Raw genomic sequence first — 21,497 nt, forward strand, 5'->3', positions numbered from 1 at the left:
ATTGTGGAAGAATTATCTAAGACTTTAAGGAATTCAGAAAAAGAAAACTAGGGATTCAGAGGATCCACTTGTAGAGATCAGGGAGATCGTATGCCAGGATCACAAATTATGGAAATTTACTGAACTGCCATTGATATAGGTTTCAAGAGATGATATGAATTAGAATGGATTCCATCACCAAACCATGCCCATGAGACAAAGCAAACAACAGAATTAATCTAATTACCAATCAATCAACATGCCATGAAGGTTAGGAAGGTACTGTCATCCTACCATGCCCATGGGACAATGATGAACAACAGGGCTTCCTGACTTCATAAATATAAAAAGAGGAAAGAAATATTCGAAGCCATTGCAAGCCCATTGTAATTTCAGTCACAACATGCCATTAAAAACTAAAAATATTCCCATAAAATTAAATCAAAAATAATCTCTTCAATCTAATCAAAGGGCACCAGCAACATCTCTCCCATCAGGCTACAAGCTTCACCCCTTAGCCCTAGCTAATAGGATTAGCTACACATGGATGGGTTGGTTAAACAAAATAAAATAAAGAAAAGAAAAAGAAAAGAACAAGAAGGGATGAGAGAGAAAACCCAGCTTTTTCTCCTGTCTTCACTCTTCCAGCCCTTTTCCCCACCACGCACAGCAGCAGCAGAAGAACTACCGTTTCCACGTATAGCAGCAGCAAAACTACCTCCCAGCACGTCCTTTCGCGTCTCCACCCAGCAACCAGCCTCCAAATTCCCGCACACCCCAGTCGTCCTCCCTTCTCTCTCTTTTAAAGACCAAAAACTCCCTCTGGCGCTGCTGCAGAGTCCTGAGGGGATTAGGCTGCGGAAAGCTTCGCAGTCAGGAACGCAAACCGTGTTCGTATGCGGAGTGGAACGCAGATATATTGTGTTTGGAACGAGATTTTGGACGACTGATCATCCAAAAATCAGAATCGGACTTCTTGGGGGTGGTCACGGTTCCCTGCTGATGAAAATGAATGATTTGGATTGCTGATCCGACCACCGTCTTGATCAAGGAACCGCCCGGAAGTCCCGGCTGCGCGCAACAGGGCTTGCGCGGTTCGGACGCTGTACTGATGGTGGGGCCCACGATCGGGTTTCTCCAGATAATCCACTCCGTTCATTATATTACCCTCGCAATTTCGGTCGGAAATGACTAATTTTGAATCTATTTCGGTGCGCCCCACGTAGTTTTCATTCAGCCGTCCATTCTCCGTTTGGACAGTTGGATTGCAATCCTCACTGTCTTCTGAGTTTCTGACACCTAGGCGAGGGTAATTACCCCCTTTTTATCACCTTGGACGGTCCAGATTTTCAGCATATGTGATGGATGGGTCCCACAGTCAAAAAAACCGGAATCGGCCGTCTAAATGCTGTTGCGTTTTTGAACAGGACGCGGGTCAGCGGTGGCTGACCCTTTGTAGGAATTCGGTGCACCACAGGAGTGCACCGTCTATGCACTCGCATGCTCCTTGTGGGGTCCATCATGATGTATATATGAAATCCGCTCCGTCCATACACTCTATCACATCATTTAGACCATGGAGATCGGAGATGAAGCATATCCAAACAGCAGGTGGGCCCAGAATCATGATTCCGAGGGATGATCTATCCATTAGGCCACTTCCACCAGGATACAACAAGCGAAATTCTACATGTACGGTTAATTTATATTCTTCAGGCCGTGTATGAAATTTCGGGACAAACGGATGGTGAGAAACCTATGATCTTGCATTCTGGCTGACTTTCGGGCCACTTGAACTTCAGTTTCTCGATTTTTTTAGATTTCGGCTGTGTAAAATCGTCGATCCCAATCCCCAGGAGTCCGTCCCCTGCTTTTGTGACATCGGAGTGCCGAATCCGTGCTTTTAATACCCAATTTCAGTTTAAGCTCCTGATTGCATCTTGTAACAAAACACAATTAAAACCGGGCGTTAAACAGTATCATACCCGTAAATCCAGGTAATAATTGGGGTCTAATATGTAATATTTGACCCTCAACACAACCCCCAACCAGCATTTTGCTAGTCCCGAGCAAAATATGCGAAAATTAAGTTGAGAATTACGAGATAATTCTTGTGAAGCCGAGTGATATTTTGAAAAACAATCCAGATATGAGAAATCTTAAGATTCATGAATGCTGATTATCAGTTTCTCCTGGCCTCTTATGCACGGTGAATTTCATAATCAAGTTCAAATATTAATCCATAAACTAGAATAATAAACATTGAGTTCCATGGGTGTATAGTGAAATCTCGGTTTACCATCATCAAGAGATTCAATTCTTTATTTCAGGATTTCGTTGGTAATCAACAAGAGAACTCATGATAACTAAAACTTGCCTCACAGATCATTTTTTTCATTTTTCTAGTTTTTTTTTTTTTTTCATTAAAAGTAATGCCAAGAAGGGGAATTGAGTCCTCACCTATAGGGAGCAAACCTATGGTAAAGACTGTAAATCCAATTGTTTCACTTATCATTCATGGGGAATTAAATCTACACCTATAAGGAGCAAACCTATGGTGTAAACCATTCGCCCAATCCTTTCAATTTTCCAAGTTGGTTCCTTTCATGTTTAGTGATTACTAAGTTAATCCTTTAATATCGAACTGAAACCTTAATATGCAAGCGAGATGTGTCCTGCGAATTTATGACTCAATCAATGTCTACAAATTCTAGTAATGGATTAACAATTCAAACTTAGCTCTGAAATTTGATAGATGACTGAATCCAAGAGTCATAAAGTACCAACATCACGCATCTTGTAGTTCTAAATCCAAGATGGCCGTCAAAATCGTTTCGAATTCATATGAAATTCTAGAAAATTTTTTAAAAATTTTCACAATCTCTGCTCAAGACTAGGAACATACTGATTAGGAAGCCTAATCTCCCACCCCCAACCTAAAATCTACATTGTCCTCAATGTAAAAGAAATAAGCATGCAATGCACATGGGACAAAATGAGTAAATGAGAAGTAATGGGAAGATAGTACCTGGATGATGCATAGAGAGACACTTTTCAAGAGATCACAGCCTGGGCACCGATCAGCACGAGAGAAAAGGCAACAAAAATAACACAAAATAAAATCCTACCTATACCATTTTCGTAGGTGCTTTCGATTGCATTTAGCGTATGCAACAAGCCTTTAAACCCCTAGGTTACCCCTAGTGGACGAGTTGTAGTCTCGTGAGGGTTTGCAGTAATGTTACCCACAAACATTGAACTAACTAATGATAAAAATGAAATGAAATGAAGAGCTGGGTTGCCTCCCAGGAGCGCTAAGTTTACGTCTTCAGCCAGACCAAAGCAACTATCATAATCCTATGAAAGCGATAAACCTACCTATACCTCCATCAGACTAGGAGATCAGTCCTGGTAAACAGGATCAGTCAGAGGCATGGACATGTCCTCTGAATCAAATTTCTCGACAAATGGCTTTAAACGATGTCCATTTACTTTAAACTCCTTGCCATTGTCGGGATCTCTTATCTCGACGGCCCCATGAGGATAAGCAGTAACAACAATGTAAGGGCCGGTCCAACGAGATCGAAGCTTACCCGGAAAGAGATGTAATCGAGAATTATACAAAAGGACTTTCTGGCCTGGCGTGAATGATTTTCGTAGAATATGTTGATCATGAAACGCTTTCATCTTGTCCTTGTAAATTCTCGAATTATCGTACGCATCTTTCCGGATTTCTTCAAGTTCATTCAATTGAAGTTTGCGCAGCGAGCCAGCGTTGTCCAGATTGAAATTAAGATTTTTGATCGCCCAGTACGCTTTATGTTCCAGCTCTACCGGCAAGTGACAAGCTTTCCCATAGACAAGTCTAAAGGGAGACATTCCAATAGGGATTTTAAAGGCAGTACGGTATGCCCATAAGGCATCGGTCAGTCGGATTGACCAATCCTTACGATCAGGGTTAACCGTTTTCTCCAAAATGTGTTTAATCTCCCTATTGGAAATCTCAGCTTGTCCACTTGTCTGTGGATGGTATGGGGTGCTCACCTTATGAGAGATACCGTATTTCTTCATTAAGCTCTCGAATGGTCTATTACAAAAGTGTGAGCCCCCATCACTAATGATGGCTCGAGGCGTTCCGAATCGAGAGAGGATGTTTTCTTTTAGGAATTTAATAACCGTGCGATGGTCATTCTTTCGACACGGAATCGCTTCGACCCATTTAGTGACATAATCCACTGCGAGCAAAATATACAGATTTCCAAACGATTGGGGGAATGGTCCCATGAAATCGATGCCCCAGCAATCAAATGCTTCAATGATAAGGATGAGATTCAAAGGCATCATATTTCGACGGGACAATGCTCCCAATTTCTGACAACGCTCACAAGCTTTGCAAAACTCATGAGTATCCCTAAACATAGTGGGCCAGTAAAAGCCACATTGCAGAATCTTGGCCGTGGTCTTTTTAGCAGAAAAGTGACCACCACAGGCCTCTGAGTGACAGAAGGAGATGACGTTCTGATGCTCATTTTTTCGTACACATCTCCTTAGAATTTGGTCTGGGCAATATTTAAATAAGTAAGGATCATCCCAGAAAAAGTTGCGCACCTCGGTGAAGAATTTCTTCTTATCTTGCGCAGTCCACTGTGTCGGTATGGCACCTGTAGCAAGATAGTTAGCAATATCAGCGAACCAAGGTGAATGGGAGATTCTGAACAGCTGTTCATCAGGGAACATGTCATTGATATGGGTCGCCTCAAGGGACTCAGAGGTATTAAGGCGAGAAAGGTGATCAGCCACTACGTTCTCTACTCCTTTTTTATCTTTAATTTCCAAATCAAATTCTTGGAGTAGAAGGATCCATCGTATCAAGCGGGGCTTAGAATCATTCTTAGAAAGAAGATACTTAAGTGCTGCATGATCTGTGTAGATAATAATCTTGGATCCGATCAAGTAGGACCTAAATTTGTCCAAGGCGAACACTACGGCTAAGAGTTCCTTTTCCGTAGTCGAGTAGTTCACTTGGGCAGGATTTAGAGTCCTACTTGCGTAGTGAATGACGTAGGGCTTCTTGTCTTTTCTCTAGCCTAGGACCGCCCCAAGAGCATAATCAGAAGCGTCGCACATAAGCTCAAAAGGAAGGTTCCAGTCGGGTGGCTGCATGATAGGTGCAGTGGTTAATGTGCCTTTAAGCTTGGTGAAAGCTTCCTGGCATTGCTCAGTCCACTCGTACGGAACATCCTTTTGAAGAAGATTACATAATGGACGAGAGAGGAGACTAAAGTCCTTTATGAATCGCCTGTAAAATCCTGCGTGTCCTAAGAAGGATCGCACGTCTCTGATGTTCTTGGGTGGAGGTAGGTTAGAGATAAGATCGATTTTTGCCTTATCTACCTCGATTCCTTTGGACGAGATGATATGTCCAAGGACAATTCCCTTCGAACCATGAAATGGCACTTCTCCCAATTAAGTACCAGTTCTTTTCTTCACATCTTTTCAAGACACATTTAAGACTTTCCAAGCACTCTCTGAAAGAGGACCAAAAAAAGAGAAATCATCCATGAAGACCTCTAGATATTGCCCCACCATGTCGGAAAAATACTAAGCATACATCGTGAAAAGTGGCGGGGGCATTACATAGTCGAATGACATCCTTCGATAGGCAAAGGTGCCGTAGGGACATGTAAATGTGGTCTTTTCCTGGTCTTCAGGGGCTATCTCTATTTGGTTGTAGCCCGAATACCCGTCAAGGAAACAGTATTAGGAATGACCAGCTAACCTTTATAGGATCCGATCAATGAATGGTAAAGGAAAGTGGTCTTTCCTCGTGACGGTATTCAACTTCCTGTAGTCAATGCACATTCTCCAACCGGTAGTGACTCTAGTTGGCACGAGTTCATTATTAGCATTGGCTACGATGGTGATTCCGGGACTTCTTAGGGACCACTTGAGTTGGACTCACCCATTGACTATCGGATATAGGGTATATAATACCCACATCCAATAGTTTAAGAACCTCGGCCTTAACCACTTCCTTCATGTTTGGATTTAGTCTACGTTGTGGTTCTCCGAGCGATCTTTGCATTATCCTCAAGATATATGTGGTGAGTACAAATCGAGGATCGATTCCTTTGAGGTCCGCTATCGTCCATCCTGTGGCTCCTTTATGCTCAATGAGAGTAGATATAAGCATACTCTCCTGTTCTTTCTCCAGGTGGGCAGAGATCACCACCGGGTATGTCTCATCTTGACCTAAATATGCATATTTCAAATCAGAGGGCAAAGGTTTTAGGTCAAGCTTCGGCGGCTTGAGGTTAGACGGCAGAGGCACTACATCAGTTTGTGGTAATTCTTCAAATTGTGGCCTCCATCGGTTAACTTCAAGTACCGGTGCAGTATCAAGTAAGGCGCACGTCTCCCTAATCATGTCATCATCAAAATCATGGGAGTGGGCCAGGCACGTCTCTAGATGGTCGGAGGATAAGGTCAGAGGTGTCGTATCTTCCACGAAAGAGTCAATCATGTTAATGTCGTGGAACTCGTCATCATCCTCTGAATTGCTGCCGTTATTGAAAAAAATGTTTGACTCCAATGTCAAATTTCCAAAAGACATAGTCATGATACCATTCCTGCAATTGATAATTGCATTTGACGTGGCAAGGAATGGGCGACCAAGAATGACGGGAATCTGAGTGCTCATGTTATTGATGGGTTCGGTGTCCAGGATGATAAAGTCTACAGGGTAGTAAAATCTATCAACTTGGACCAACACATCCTCAATTATCCCTCTTGGTACACGAACGAGCAATCAGCAAGTTGTAGTGTGGTTAGGGTGGGTTTTAATTCACCCAAACCTAACTGTTTGTATACCGAGTAGGGAATCAGATTGACGCTTGCTCCTAAGTCAAGAAGTGCGTGATCAATTCGATGGTTCCCGATTACACATGATATGGTTGGGCTACCGGGATCCTTGAATTTCTGCGGCACGTCTTGCTTCAGGATGGCACTCACTTTCTCAGTCAAGAAGATTTTTTTTTGAATAATTTTCCGTCGCTTGGTCGTGCATAAGTCTTTTAGGAATTTGGCATATGAAGGTATCTGTTTAACGACATCAAGTAGAGGAATGTTGACTTTCACCTGTTTCAACACCTCTAGGATATCCTGAGAGTTAGAGAGAGGTTTTGGTGAAACCAACCGTTGGGGGAATGGAGCAACTGGCTTCTCTAGAAGTTCCGGTTCCACTTTTTGTGGGGCATCACTGGATCCATCATTGTTGTCCTCTTTTGGTTCTTGAGGCTTTTCGGGCCTAACCGGAAGAGTTTTATCAATGATCTTCCCACTCCTAAGAGTGGTGATGGATTTAGCATGTCCCATCTGATTTGAAGAGCTGGGATCATTATTCTCGTACTGTGGTTTAGGATTGGGGAGAGGTTGTGCAGGAAGCATCCCCTTTTCTATAACCGTCATACGAGAATCTATCTTTTGCATAAAATCTGTAATTCCCCGCATTGCCTGAGCCAGCTCTTGTATGGGATTTTGAACCGGTTCCTCTTGAGGTTTCACTTGATTTGGATTTTGATTGAAGAAACCTGGAGGAGTCGCCGTTTGTCCATTCCTCCAACTAAAGTTTGGATGATTTTTCCAGCCAGGATTGTATGTGTTGGAGTTAGGTCCAGTAAAAGGTCTTTGATAGTTATTTACGGCATTGGCTTGTTCATTCAACACTCCTCGAAAGGCAGGTATTGTAGGACAGTTTTCAGTTGTGTGAATGTTGCAATCACAGATGCCGCAAACAATTTCATTGACCTTTTCCTTCTTTCCTTCCATGGCCTCAACTTTCCTTATGAGCGTAGTCACTTTACACTTGAGATCATCCTCTTCTTTCAAGAGATATAATCCACCTTTCTCTTTTAATTGAGTCGGCCTAGACGTGGTGTTCGACTTTGGGTAATAGTCCCAAGATTGTGTTGGTGCAGCCAACCTGGCGAGGTAGTCCCATACCTCGTCGATATCTTTATTAATGAACTCTCCATTACACATTGTCTCGACCATTTGGCGCATGGAAGATGTCAGTCCATCATAGAAAAAATTTGTAATGCGCCACGTTTCAAATCCGTGTTGTGGGCATGAACTGACCAAATCTTTGAACCTTTCCCAACATTGGAAGAATGTTTCATCTTCCTTTTGGGCAAAGTTCATGATTGCTTTTCTGAGGGTAATCGTTTTATGATGTGGGAAGAATTTTTTTATGAATTCCCTCTGCATGTCGTTCCATGTGCCAATGGATCTAGGACGCAGTGAATGTAACCACGTCTTAGCTTTCTCTTTTAAGGAAAAAGGAAAGAGTTTCAGCCTAATTGTATCCTCAGATACATTAGGAAAACATAATGTAGCTATAATCTCATCGAACTCTTTCAAATGTAAATATGGACTCTCTGATTCAAGTCCATGGAATTTGGGAAGGAGTTGGATAACTCCTGGCTTGATGTCCATTTGTCCTGTATTTTCAGGAAAAATCATGCATGAGGGCGTACTCACTCCCGCCGGTTGTAGAAAATCTCGTAAAGTACGAGGCGGGGGTGCCTGTTGCACCTCATTTTCATCCTGGATACCCTCCACCCTAGGTGGAAGTAGAGTCTTGTAAGACCCGTCAATTAACTCAGGGGATTTCGAGCGGTGTCTAGTCCTGCGATGGATAGTCAACCCCTCAACCAATCCTCCTTCAGTCAAGAGACGTCGAGTGTCGTCACGGGCCCACTTGGGCATGAAAACACTCGCAGCCCTCAATTAAAAACCTAATCCTAAGAAAGGAAAAGAAAATCTAGAAAGAAAGAGAGAGTTGGAAAGAAGTTACCAAATCGAAGTCCTAAGTTAAAAACCTGCAAAATAAAACAAAAATAAGTTAGATTCTAAAAAGAAAAATAGCAGTAAATTAATTTCTAAAAGAAGGAATTTTTAAAAGAAAGTGGAGATTTCTAAAATAAATTAGGAAAGATCTAAACTAGAAAGTAGATTATTAAAAGAGAACTGAAAGATAGGAAGTAGGGAAAGAGCTTACCAAATTAGAAATTTCTATCTTAAAGGCCTACAAAATAAGAAGGTTAGTTCCTAAAAAATATTCTAAAAATAAATTAGGAAAATAAATTAGATTTTAAAAGTGCTAGAATTAGAAAATTTCTAAAATTTAAACCCTAATTCTAAAAATATGAAAAAGTAGAGAGATTAGGAAGGAATTACCAATTGAGAAACTTATGTCCAGATCCTATAAAATAGGAAACAAGTTAGTTTTGAACCCAAATAGAAATAAATAAATAAATAAATAAAAACTAAGGTTAGTAAAATCCTAATCTTAAACTAATCCTAAAACCAATTAATTTCAGAAAATCGTAACCGTCAGTCCCCGGCAACGGCGCCAAAAACTTGTTCACACCCCAAGTGTAGGGTTGTGATGTAGTAATAAACTCGGTAAGATCGAGGTCGAATCCACAGGGACTGATACCTGTACGTTATCTGAAATCAAGTAAAACTAGAACTAGACTAAGATGCGATCTAAACAAAATAGAATTTAAGAAATAATTGTGGAAGAATTATCTAAGACTTTAAGGAATTCAGAAAAAGGAAACTAGGGATTCAGAGGATCCACTTGTAGAGATCAGGGAGATCGTATGCCAGGATCACAAATTATGGAAATTTACTGAACTGCCATTGATATAGGTTTCAAGAGATGATATGAATTAGAATGGATTCCATCACCAAACCATGCCCATGAGACAAAGCAAACAACAGAATTAATCTAATTACCAATCAATCAACATGCCATGAAGGTTAGGAAGGTACTGTCATCCTACCATGCCCATGGGACAATGATGAACAACAGGGCTTCCTGACTTCATAAATATAAAAAGAGGAAAGAAATATTCGAAGCCATTGCAAGCCCATTGTAATTTCAGTCACAACATGCCATTAAAAACTAAAAATATTCCCATAAAATTAAATCAAAAATAATCTCTTCAATCTAATCAAAGGGCACCAGCAACATCTCTCCCATCAGGCTACAAGCTTCACCCCTTAGCCCTAGCTAATAGGATTAGCTACACATGGATGGGTTGGTTAAACAAAATAAAATAAAGAAAAGAAAAAGAAAAGAACAAGAAGGGATGAGAGAGAAAACCCAGCTTTTTCTCCTGTCTTCACTCTTCCAGCCCTTTTCCCCACCACGCACAGCAGCAGCAGAAGAACTACCGTTTCCACGTATAGCAGCAGCAAAACTACCTCCCAGCACGTCCTTTCGCGTCTCCACCCAGCAACCAGCCTCCAAATTCCCGCACACCCTAGCCGTCCTCCCTTCTCTCTCTTTTAAAGACCAAAAACTCCCTCTGGCGCTGCTGCAGAGTCCTGAGGGGATTAGGCTGCGGAAAGCTTCGCAGTCAGGAACGCAAACCGCGTTCGTATACGGAGTGGAACGCAGATATATTGTGTTTGGAACGAGATTTTGGACGACTGATCGTCCAAAAATCAGAATCGGACTTCTTGGGGGTGGTCACGGTTCCCTGCTGATGAAAATGAATGATTTGGATTGCTGATCCGACCACCGTCTTGATCAAGGAACCGCCCGGAAGTCCCGGCTGCGCGCAACAGGGCTTGCGCGGTTCGGACGCTGTACTGATGGGGGGGCCCACGATCGGGTTTCTCCAGATAATCCACTCCGTTCATTATATTACCCTCGCAATTTCGGTCGGAAATGACTAATTTTGAATCTATTTCGGTGCGCCCCACGTAGTTTTCATTCAGCCGTCCATTCTCCGTTTGGACAGTTGGATTGCAATCCTCACTGTCTTCTGAGTTTCTGACACCTAGGCGAGGGTAATTACCCCCTTTTTATCACCTTGGACGGTCCAGATTTTCAGCATATGTGATGGATGGGTTCCACAGTCAAAAAAACCGGAATCGACCGTCTAAACGCTGTTGCGTTTTTGAATAGGACGCGGGTCAGTGGTGGCTGACCCTTTGTAGGAATTCAGTGCACCACAGGAGTGCACCGTTTATGCACTCGCATGCTCCTTGTGGGGTCCATCATGATGTATATATGAAATTCGCTCCGTCCATACACTCTATCACATCATTTAGACCATGGAGATCGGAGATGAAGCATATCCAAACAGCAGGTGGGCCCAGAATCATGATTCCGAGGGATGATCTATCCATTAGGCCACTTCCACCAGGATACAACAGCCGAAATTCTACATGTACGGTTAATTTATATTCTTCAGGCCGTGTATGAAATTTCGGGACAAACGGATGTGAGAAACCTATGATCTTGCATTCTGGCTGACTTTCGGGCCACTTGAACTTCAGTTTCTCGATTTTTTCGGATCTCGGCTGTGTAAAATCGTCGATCCCAATCCCCAGGAGTCCGTCCCCTGCTTTTGTGACATAGGAGTGCCGAATCCGTGTTTTTAATACCCAATTTCAGTTTAAGCTCCTGATTGCATCTTGCAACAAAACACAATTAAAACCGGGCGTTAAACAGTATCATACCCGTAAATCCAGGTAATAATTGGGGTCTAATATGTAATATTTGACCCTCAACAACCTGCTAAAACCTGGCCCATTGCCACCCCTAATCGCAGACAGAACATTGCCCAAAAACTCACTTGCTGAACTATATGTACATCTTTGTTGAAATTAATAACTTAGTTATTGGAGTGCAGATCCTCTGTTTGGTGGAAACAGCGAGCAGCTGAATTCAATATTCTTATTGGTCCACGTCAATATAAGTGCCACACCCACTTTTTTTAATATATAAAAAAAAATTTACATTTCAGTAAAAGTCTAACGCGATTAGACGGTTTCGTTTGGAAATAGGATTGCATACCGGTAAGGGTATGCTCTTGCTCTTACCGTACTGAGTAAACTCAGTTGGCCCACGTTGTATGTACGTAGTCTATCCAGGCCGTCCATCCTTTTTTACATCTAATTTAAGGCGATGAACCCAAAATTGAAGTATATCCAAATATCAAGTGGATCATACCACTGTAAACAGTGGAGATAATGATTTCCACCGTTGAAACCTTGCTAGGTCCCACAGTGATGTTTATTTGTCATCCAACCTTTCCATAAGATCATACAGGCATGGATGAAGAGAAAACACAAATATAAGCTTCATCTAAAACTTTTGTAGCCCCCTGACAAATTTTCAACGGTAAACGTTCAATTCAACTGTTTCCTATGGTGTGGTCCATTTGAACATTGTATATGGTTCATTTTTTGATCTCGAGCCCTAAAAATTATCTGGTAAAATTGATGGACGGCTGGTAAAATTGATGGACGGAGCAGATAAAATACATAAATCATGGTGGACCCTGCGGAGTTTACTCAGTACGCTAACGTAGTGGGTTACTCACTCACTGCGCCCGCTTCCTTACATTTTGGGATTACGCGCACGGGTTGAGTAGCGACACTCGCTACTGAAGTGACGTCACCTAGTTACCTGGTTCCCACCATGATGTATGTTTTGTATCCACACGGTCCATCCATTTGGAGAGATAATTTTAAGGCATGAGCCATAGAATGTATCATATTCAAAACTCGGGTGGAGCCCACTATAGAAAACAGTAGAAAGAGTTACACCCACCATTAAAAACTTCCCAGGGTAAAAAGTTTTCCATCAAGCTGATATGTATGTTTTCCCTTCTTCAATGTCTGTGTTAACTTAAGGTCCACCGTGATTTTTATTTAAGTTTTTATATGGGGATTTATGTTGAGTAGTGAGACTCGCAGCTAAAGTGATGTCACGTAGTTATGTCGGTCCCACCATGATGTACGTTTTGTATCCACACCGTCCATCCATTTGGAGAGATCATTTAGGGTATGAGCCAAAGAATGAATCAGATCCAAAACTTGAGTGGACCCCACCACAGAAAACAGTGAAGAGAGTATGCTCACCATTAAAAACTTCAAAGCGCCACAAAAGTTTTCGATCAAGCTGATATTTGTGTTTCTGCTTCTTTAATATCCGTGCTAACTTATGAACATGTTAGATCTCCAATAAAAATGACGGTGGACCTTGAGAAGGCTTCAACAGTGGACGTCATTCTCCTCACTATTTTCTATGGTGGGGTTCACTCCAACTTTGGATCTACCTCATTCTTTCGATCATACCCTAAAATGATCTCTCCAAATGGATGGACAATGTGGATACAACACATACATCATGGTGGGCCCCATAGAACTTGGTGGTGTCACTTCAGTAGTGAGTCTAGCTACTCAACATGTTGGTAGCTAATCCGCCTCCAATATCTTTATTCTAAAATTTAATTAGGCCATGTCATCTCACAACAATTTTATAAGACAGAAAACATATTTACAAAATTTGCTTGATTAGCAAGGAATGTTAACTGTGACACAGGATGAGTGATGTTCATAGGATCCTCATCGTGGGCCCACCTTGATCTATGCATTGTACATCTACTCCATCCATCCGTGTTCTCATATTATTTTAAGACTCGATCCGAATCGGTACTTGTGATCGTGTCATATTCAGTCCGGATTAGTCCAGGATAGATCCGGACTTAGATTGGGTTAGGCACGCTGGACTCGGTACCGAGTTAGGTCGAGTTTAGGTCAGGCCTATTTCAAAACCAAATCGAGTCGGGTCAGCCCTAACTCAGTTTGAATCAACTCGATGCCCACCTCTAACCATGATGGTTGGCTTTTATCCACATTGTTTATCCATTTTGCCCACTTAAATTAGGGCATGAGTCTAAAAATAGATAGATTGATATCTGAAGTGGACCACACCATAGAAAAAGTGGTGATTGAACACATGCCATTATAAACTTCGTAGAGACCAATGTAATGTTTATTTTCCATCCAACTAACTTATAACGTTACAAAGACATGGATGAAGAGAAAATACAAATATCAGCTTGATCCAAAACTTTTGTAGCCCCCAATAAGTTTTTAATCTTCTAATCACCAATGTTTCTTGTTGTGTGGTCCACTTGAGATTTGGATCTTCCTCAATTTTGTGCTCATGAACTACAATGATTTGTAAAAATGGATGGACGACATGGATAAAATACATACATTATGGTGGAGCCAATAGAGCTTTTCCAATAACACATAGTACTGCAGCTGGTGGTATATGCTACCAGTGTCCCCTTTGTCAAAGCCACTGGTATGAGCAAATAGTTAGTGGATCAGGTGGGCCGTATTGTGATGTTTTCTGAAAAATCAACCTGGACCACAAGTTGCGTCACCCCATTTTAGGCCACAGGCCGATAAAATTAGTTCTATCTAAAATTCAGGTTGACCACATGATTGCAAATAGTGTATAGGCAATCCTTGGCTTCCAAATTGTTTCCATTAGTCTGGCCCAAGTGATTCATGTATCCGTGTAATTTTTGGTAAAATACTTTAATTTATTTAAATTTTAATAATATAGTTGTTGAAGTAGATTTTGAAATAAGTATAATGTTTGAACCTTTAAAATAAAGGGTGGACATCTCTCTCCCAACTATTTTCTTTAGTGCATATCTCTAGGCTCAATATGGGACTTAATAGCCAATGGTTATAGTGGATATTAAATAAACATCGCAGTGAGCCTCGAAAAAATCAAGATCATACCCCATACAAATATATATATATATATATATATAAACTCTCTTTACAATTGGAGAAGTATGGGGGATTGAATTTTTGGCGGGGACCCACCATGATGTGTATGCAAAATCCACTCTGACAATTAGATGCGTAATCATTTAGGCCCAAATCCCAAAAAGAAAAAGGTTAACATGAGATTCATGTGAGCCACACCAAAGAAAATATTTGGAAGAGAGACATCCACCTTTGAAACTTATAGGACCCACCATGATAATTATATAAAATGGACACATTAATTTATCTAATGGAACCCCATCATTTTGTCTAATGGAACCTTATCACTTTGTCAAATGAACTTGTCACTTTGTCTATTGAAACCCCGTCATTTTATTTGACAAGTCGCCACTTTATCTAGTAAAATTCTGTCACTTTACAGAATAACATCGTTACTTTGTCTAGTGGAACCAAGTCACTTTATTCAAAAATTCGTCATTTTATCAAGCGAAACCCTATCAATCTATCTGGCAACCCCATCACTTTATCCAGTAGAACATTGTCACTTTGTCTAATGGAACCTCGTTACTTTGACCAATAATTACGTTTGCAACACCTTGGTTCCCGAAACCCGAGTACACTACTCGTTTTTCAAAAATTTGAGTGATAACTTCTAAAGATAGCCTAAATTTCAGGTACATTTTTTTCTTTATTAGACTTAGCAATTTAGTAGAATAGAAACAAATTAAATATAAGAGGAATTCCAAATATACATAACAAACTAATCGAGTGGCTACCCGAAGGCTTATACAAACCAATGTCTTAAGTTTTAACACTACACGATAGTACAAATTAAATACGAATAAAATCATGGGATACAAGATATATCATGAGATGATCGGACGGGTAGGAGCATGCACTGTGATTTGAGGGTTAAGCTGTTTAAGCATTTCAGAAGGAAGCGGATTATCTTCACCGTAACAACCGTGAAAGCGAACTTTTTTGGATGGCAGACAACGAAGACGAAGCCTGGCATGAGGTCCGACGTCCCAAGGGGCCACGGAAAAACTTCCATACCCTCTTCGTGGGGAACATTACATTCGACACCACGGCGGAAGATCTTTACAGAATTTTCGGAAGGTACGGAAAAATTGTGGATGCGTTTATACCTTCTAATCTAGGTTTAAGACGATCAAAAGGGTATGGTTTTATTCGGTTTATGTATGAAGCGGATGCAAAAGCAGCTCTAGACATCTTGGATGGGAAAAGGGTAGATGGCATAATAATAACAGTCAAGAATGCGAAATTGTGATCCCGTCCGGTGCCTCCTATTTGCCCCCCGACGGCGGGGCCCATCCCTGCAGCGCCTGCTCCAATCGGTGCCTCCACAAGGGATGACAAATCGTTCAAGGTGGTGGTTAGGGGAGCAGAACATTCGGACCCGGCTAATGTTCGACGAAATGCCCTATTGGTTATCCTGCTCCATCCACCACCCGCGTGAGACAGTGAGAGAGTGGCCAATAGGCAGGAGGCGGACTCTAGCCCAGACGCGTAGCAACAGATGCAAAGTACTGATTACAGATCAGGTGTTTGTAGCAAGGACAAGACCAATTGGCTTGTGGTTGCAGACAGTCAAAGTGTACAGTGAAAGCAGAAGGAACTTAAATTAGCTGTGGTTGCGCAAGCCATGAACTCAGAGGTCCAAATTCCCACTCTAGTTCACGCCTTAGCGCGAGCAAACTACAGATCAGAAACCGTGTCCATATCCAAACTCTGCAAAGACATGATCCTATTCCACTTTAATGAACGCACAACCCTCATATCTTTTTTCTTGGATACAAATCTACATATGCAGATGGACATTCTCAACTTGGAACCATGGTCCCCAAACTCCATTCAGCTAACTCAAAGCAAATGGATCAAACTGCAGAGCATTCCAGCCCATGCCTGGATAGAATCAGTCTTTAAGGACTTGGGGCGTACATTCGGTGAAGTAACATAGATAAAGAGGAGTGCTCTCTCGGGGCTGCCCCAGGAGTGTGTTAGAATCAGAGTGTTTATCCAGCCAGGGGTGGATATACACTCGCCTAGAGGGCTGCAAGTTGCGGGGAAACTGTTCTCAATCTTGCCTTCCATCGAAGCCGATCCGAAGCTCAACACTCCAGACCTCTCCCCTATGCCTACCCTACCAAACCCTGGATCTACTAGGCAATGGGTCGAACAATCATTCCCACCCCAGGCCCCGCACTCTAGTCCCACCCTACCCCCAGAGCTACCTCCTTCCCCGACCCATAAGCCGCCAAACCTCGACCCCCCCATCTTGCAACCTTCACTTAACCAGGGCCACTTCACCCTTCAACCCACACCTGTACATCCCCACTCCCCTACTAATTACCTGGTTCAGAACCAATCCACATTTAATCCTCTTATCCCACCCCTTCCAACTTCCTTGGATTAGCTTTGGCATAACCCTCAGATTCACGCCCTTCCGCCTATCAGAAAAGCCCTCTCAGTAGGCTGTAGCCCGCTGAGAGCAGGATCCAATTTTGAAGAGGACCTGGAAGATACTCAGGTTGTTGCTTGGAATGCGGCCAAAATCAGGAAGTGCCCTGAGCAAGGGGGTCATTTGGTGATAGACTTATCGCCCTACTTTCAAGGGAATTCTCCTTCAAACACTCCTCAGACTGCTATCCAGAGAGGCTCTGCATCCCAACAACCTCCCAATAATTTTTCCATTGGCTGACACCAGCGGTATCAACACATTCATGAGCCTCAAAGCCCAGTGGTTTTCCCTCTGCACGACAGACCCCCTGTTTCTCTTTTAGCCATTACTTCGATTCCCAACATCTTGGAAGATCCTATTCAGGGGGCATGGAAAGGGCTAACTCTGTCTACTCCCAGTGAACCAGTTGGAATGATAAGTGCAGTCCACGAACCTAACGAACAACTTTTCCAATTCACAGAGATGTTGGTAGGATCAAAGACTTTTTAACCCAAACGGAGAGCCAAGAGAACCTTCAAAGTTATAGATGTGAACTGGTATGGCAGACTGAGAGCCTGGAAGAGACGGGGCGAGACTACTTCCAAGGTGATCAATGCTTAACATCTTTGTTTGGAATGCGAGCGGGGTGGGGAATTCTCCCACGATTAAGACTCTTAAAAGGCTTATCAGGCACTAAAAATCAGTCATTCTAGCTATTCTAGAGCCGATGCTCAGGGACGAAAAAAGAGTTAGAACAGGGCTGAAGTTAGGGCAGTCTGTGACGATTTTAATGCAGTATTGTCGCAATCTGAGAGACTGGGCTCCACGGTCTTCGATGCAAGGAGTGCAGCTGACTTTGTGGAGGGTCTGAATGATGCTGGTCTAGTGAACGCTCTATTCTCAGTTAACAGATTCACGTGGGGTAGTAGCTAGTTGGGTCAGCCTAGGGTTTGGGCCAGGCTTGATAGAGTGTGTTGCAATGATTGTTGGCTACAGAAATTTCCTTCATTTCAAGTGAATGACCTTCCCAGACATAATTCCGACCACGCTCCGTTGCTTCTGCACTTTCCATCCCCTCAACCAGGGGGCCCAAAAGCCTTCAGGTTCCAAAGAATGTGGTGCTTGCACAGTAGATTCCAGGAGCTAGTGTAAGCGGTTTGGGCAGCTCCTTCAATTGACAATCCAATCCAAATTGTGATAGCAAAATTGAAGGCAGTGAAACAGGCTCTCAAGCATTGGAATAAGGCCACCTTTGGTAACATCTTCAGCTAAATTCAAACTACTTCGGCTGAACTTATCCACGCTGAAGAAGCGGCTCTTACATCTCTAGGCTAGGATACTCAGCAGGATTTGCAGAGGCTCAGGGATAACCTCGCCCAGTTGGAACTCAATGAGGAGATTTTTTGGAAGCAAAAAATCCAAGTCTCATTGGTTGGACGAAGGAGATTGTAACACCAAGTTTTTTTCACTCGGTTGTGGTGGCCAAGAGTAGAAGAGCCGTAATCCAAGAAATCAAGCAAGCTAATGGTACGGTAATCTCTAACATTATAGAAATCAGAGAAGCTGCGGTGGATTATTTCAAACATCTACTTCAGGCAGAAGATAACCTCGATCCCCAGAACTTCCTTCAATCCATCACGACAGTAGTGTCTGCCCAAAACAATGCTCTCTTGCTAGCTGAGCCATCCGTGGAAGAGCTTCTTCAGGCGGTGAAAGCTATTTCGCTAGACGTAGCAGCTGGCCCAGACGGCTTCTCTGGGGTGTTCTTCAGGCCTGTTGGTCTACGATTCACCACGACCTCCTCATGGCTGCTAGATACTTCTTCAATGGTGCTGATCTCCCTCAAGCCCTCACGACTTCTCTAATTTGCCTAATTCTCAAGGTAAGTGCCCTAGTTTATTTCTCTGATTTTAGACCAATTAGTCTTTGTAATTGTTTATACAAAATTTTTTTAGGCATTATTGCTGCGAGACTGGGAGGCATTCTCCCCAACATTGTCGCCGTAGAACAGGCTATATTTGTGCAAGGATGATCCATGGCAGAAAGTTGCACCCTTGTCCAGGAGACTTTCAGGGACATAAACAAGAAAGTCAGGGGAGACAATTTTCTCCAGAAGTTAGACATGGAGAAGGCCTACGACAGACTCAACTGGAACTACTTGAAAGCGGCCCTCAGCCAATTCGGGTTCCACAGGGATTGGATCCAGCTGGTGGAACGTTGTTGGTCAGAATGTTGGTTCTCAGTCCTCATCAATGGCATCGCGACCGGCTTCTTCCACTCCTCTAGGGGTCTAAGGCAGGGTGATCTAATTTCCCTAGGACTTTTCATCCTTGCAGCTGAAGCGCTTAGCAGAGGTTCCATCGGTTGGTCGCCACGGGCGTGTGCCAGCCATACAAGACGCGTCCAAATTGCCCCATAGTCTCCCATCTTCTATTTGCTGATGATACGATCCTCTTCGCCAACGGATCCAGAAGGTCCCTCACCCAAATCAAGATTTTTCTTACCCAATATGAGAGGTGCTCGGGTTAAAAAATCAATGTCACAAAAAGCTTTTTCATCCCTCCTTCTACAACGTTCGACTCGCAATGCACGGCCGTCGCCTCCATCTTTGGTTTCGCAAAAGCATCGTCGCCTTTCTCGTACCTCGGTGTCCCTATTTTTTAGGGGAGGCCTAAGAGAACCTATTTCCAAGCCATAATAGAAAAGATTCAGGCCATAATTTCTGCATGGCAAAACAGAATTTTAACTTAGGCTAGGAGACTCACCCTTATCACGCATGTCCTCAATAGCATCCCGGTACACACTCTTGTGGCCATGGAGGTCCCTTTCAATGTCTTTGCTGAATTAGAGAAACGGTTTGCCGACTTCTTCTGGGGCTGAGATGGGCCGAAGAAGAAGTGCCATTGGCACAACTGGAAAAGTCTTCTGTTGCCGAAATTTGAAGGTGGTCTGGGCCTAAGACCCTTAAAATTGGTGATGCAAGCTTGCCGATTAAAGCTTGCTTGGGCGGCCCTGTTCCGAGGGAAGGACAGTTGCTGGTGCAAGTTTGTGAGAGCCAAATACGCTCAGGATTTTGCTGCCGAGCCATCCTCGCCTACTGGCCCCAACGCAGCTCCGATTTGGAAAAGGATCAGGACAACATTTTCCCTACTCAGGGAAAAATCCAGATGGCTGATCGGGCGTGGCTCCATTGATTTCTGGGAGGAGGATTCATCCAGCCTTGGTGTCTTGCGTCCTCTACAGCTGCATCAACAGGCCAGCACGCCAGCCAGTGTCCGGGACTGGATTGGCCCCGCAAGTTGGATAGATAGTGAGAAGGCCTTGCAGGTCTTGCCCCTGGCCGTGGTGGATCACATATCCCTTGAAGGGATCTACACGTCTGACTCTGATGACTGCAGAATATGGCTTTTGTCGGGGAACGGGGAGCTCACGGCTGCCTCAGCTTGGTAGATCATCAGGCCCATTGCACCAAAAACCAGCTGGTCTCCTTGGGTTTGGCACTCCAAAGTCCCTCCTAAGATCTCCCTCCTATCCTGAAAAATTCTTCATAATGTAGTCCCAGTCAACGCCAATATCCAAAGGAAAGGTATCAGTATTACCTTTAAGTGCGCCTGTTGTCCTCTGCCTACCCATCTAGACTGTGAATCGGTGGACCACCTGTTTGCCACGGGGTCTTTTGCCAGCGGGGTTTGGGAGTGATTTCGTCAGGATTGTGGGATCCCCCAGCCTTTGCCCCCCACCCCGGCTGGCCGAGCTGCTCTATGGTGGGATTCTTCCGCGACATTATCTTCTCCTCTGAAGGGCCTCATCCCCAATTTCATCTTCTGGGAACTGTGGCAAGCCAGAAATGCCAACAGATTCGACAACGCCTGTTTTGGAGTCTCCATAATTGTCAAGCGAATTCTCCACAAGGCAAAGCTAGTCAACTCCACGCTTCCCACTACTAAAACCCTCCTAAGATCGGTCGCTACCATGAACACAGGATGGAGAATTAGGAACCCGCATCTGCGGCCGCCAAAATTCTCTGTTGTGAAATGGAGCAGACCTCCCTCGGGCTGGATAAAGCTGAACGTGGATGGTTCCTCTAGGGGAAACCCGGGGCCTGCGGGGGGAGGTGGGGTGGGGAGAAATGAAACAGGCAGATTCTTGTTTGGGTTCGCCAGGGGTTATGGTATAGGTATGAACATGAGGGCTGAGACTAAGGCAATTTTGGATGCTCTTGCTCTGGCGCACCAACTTGGCTACTCTCGAATAGTTCTTGCGAGTGACTCTTTGGTGGTGGTGAAGGCCCTATCAGACTCGGCTAACATTTCCTGGAATCAATGGGTTGAGTTTACTCGGCCCAATAACACCTCGACCCAAGCTTTCTCTTCTTCCTTCGTTTTCCTTCTTCTCTCTTCCCTTTTCTTCCTCTTGCTCCTACTACTGGAATGTCCAG

The 21,497-nt window shown here is 43.4% G+C and overlaps 1 non-coding gene across 1 annotated transcript; it reads left to right on the forward strand.

Moving 5' to 3' along the window:
• Window positions 1-8,089: 8,089 nt before the first annotated feature.
• Window positions 8,090-8,196, forward strand: LOC131219614 (small nucleolar RNA R71). Its single transcript, XR_009158264.1, has one exon. It is a non-coding gene; the product is annotated as a small nucleolar RNA R71 (small nucleolar RNA).
• The last annotated feature ends 13,301 nt before the right edge of the window (window positions 8,197-21,497 follow it).

Source organism: Magnolia sinica, chromosome 11, assembly GCF_029962835.1.
Source record: "Magnolia sinica isolate HGM2019 chromosome 11, MsV1, whole genome shotgun sequence".
Taxonomy (NCBI): Eukaryota; Viridiplantae; Streptophyta; class Magnoliopsida; order Magnoliales; family Magnoliaceae; genus Magnolia; species Magnolia sinica.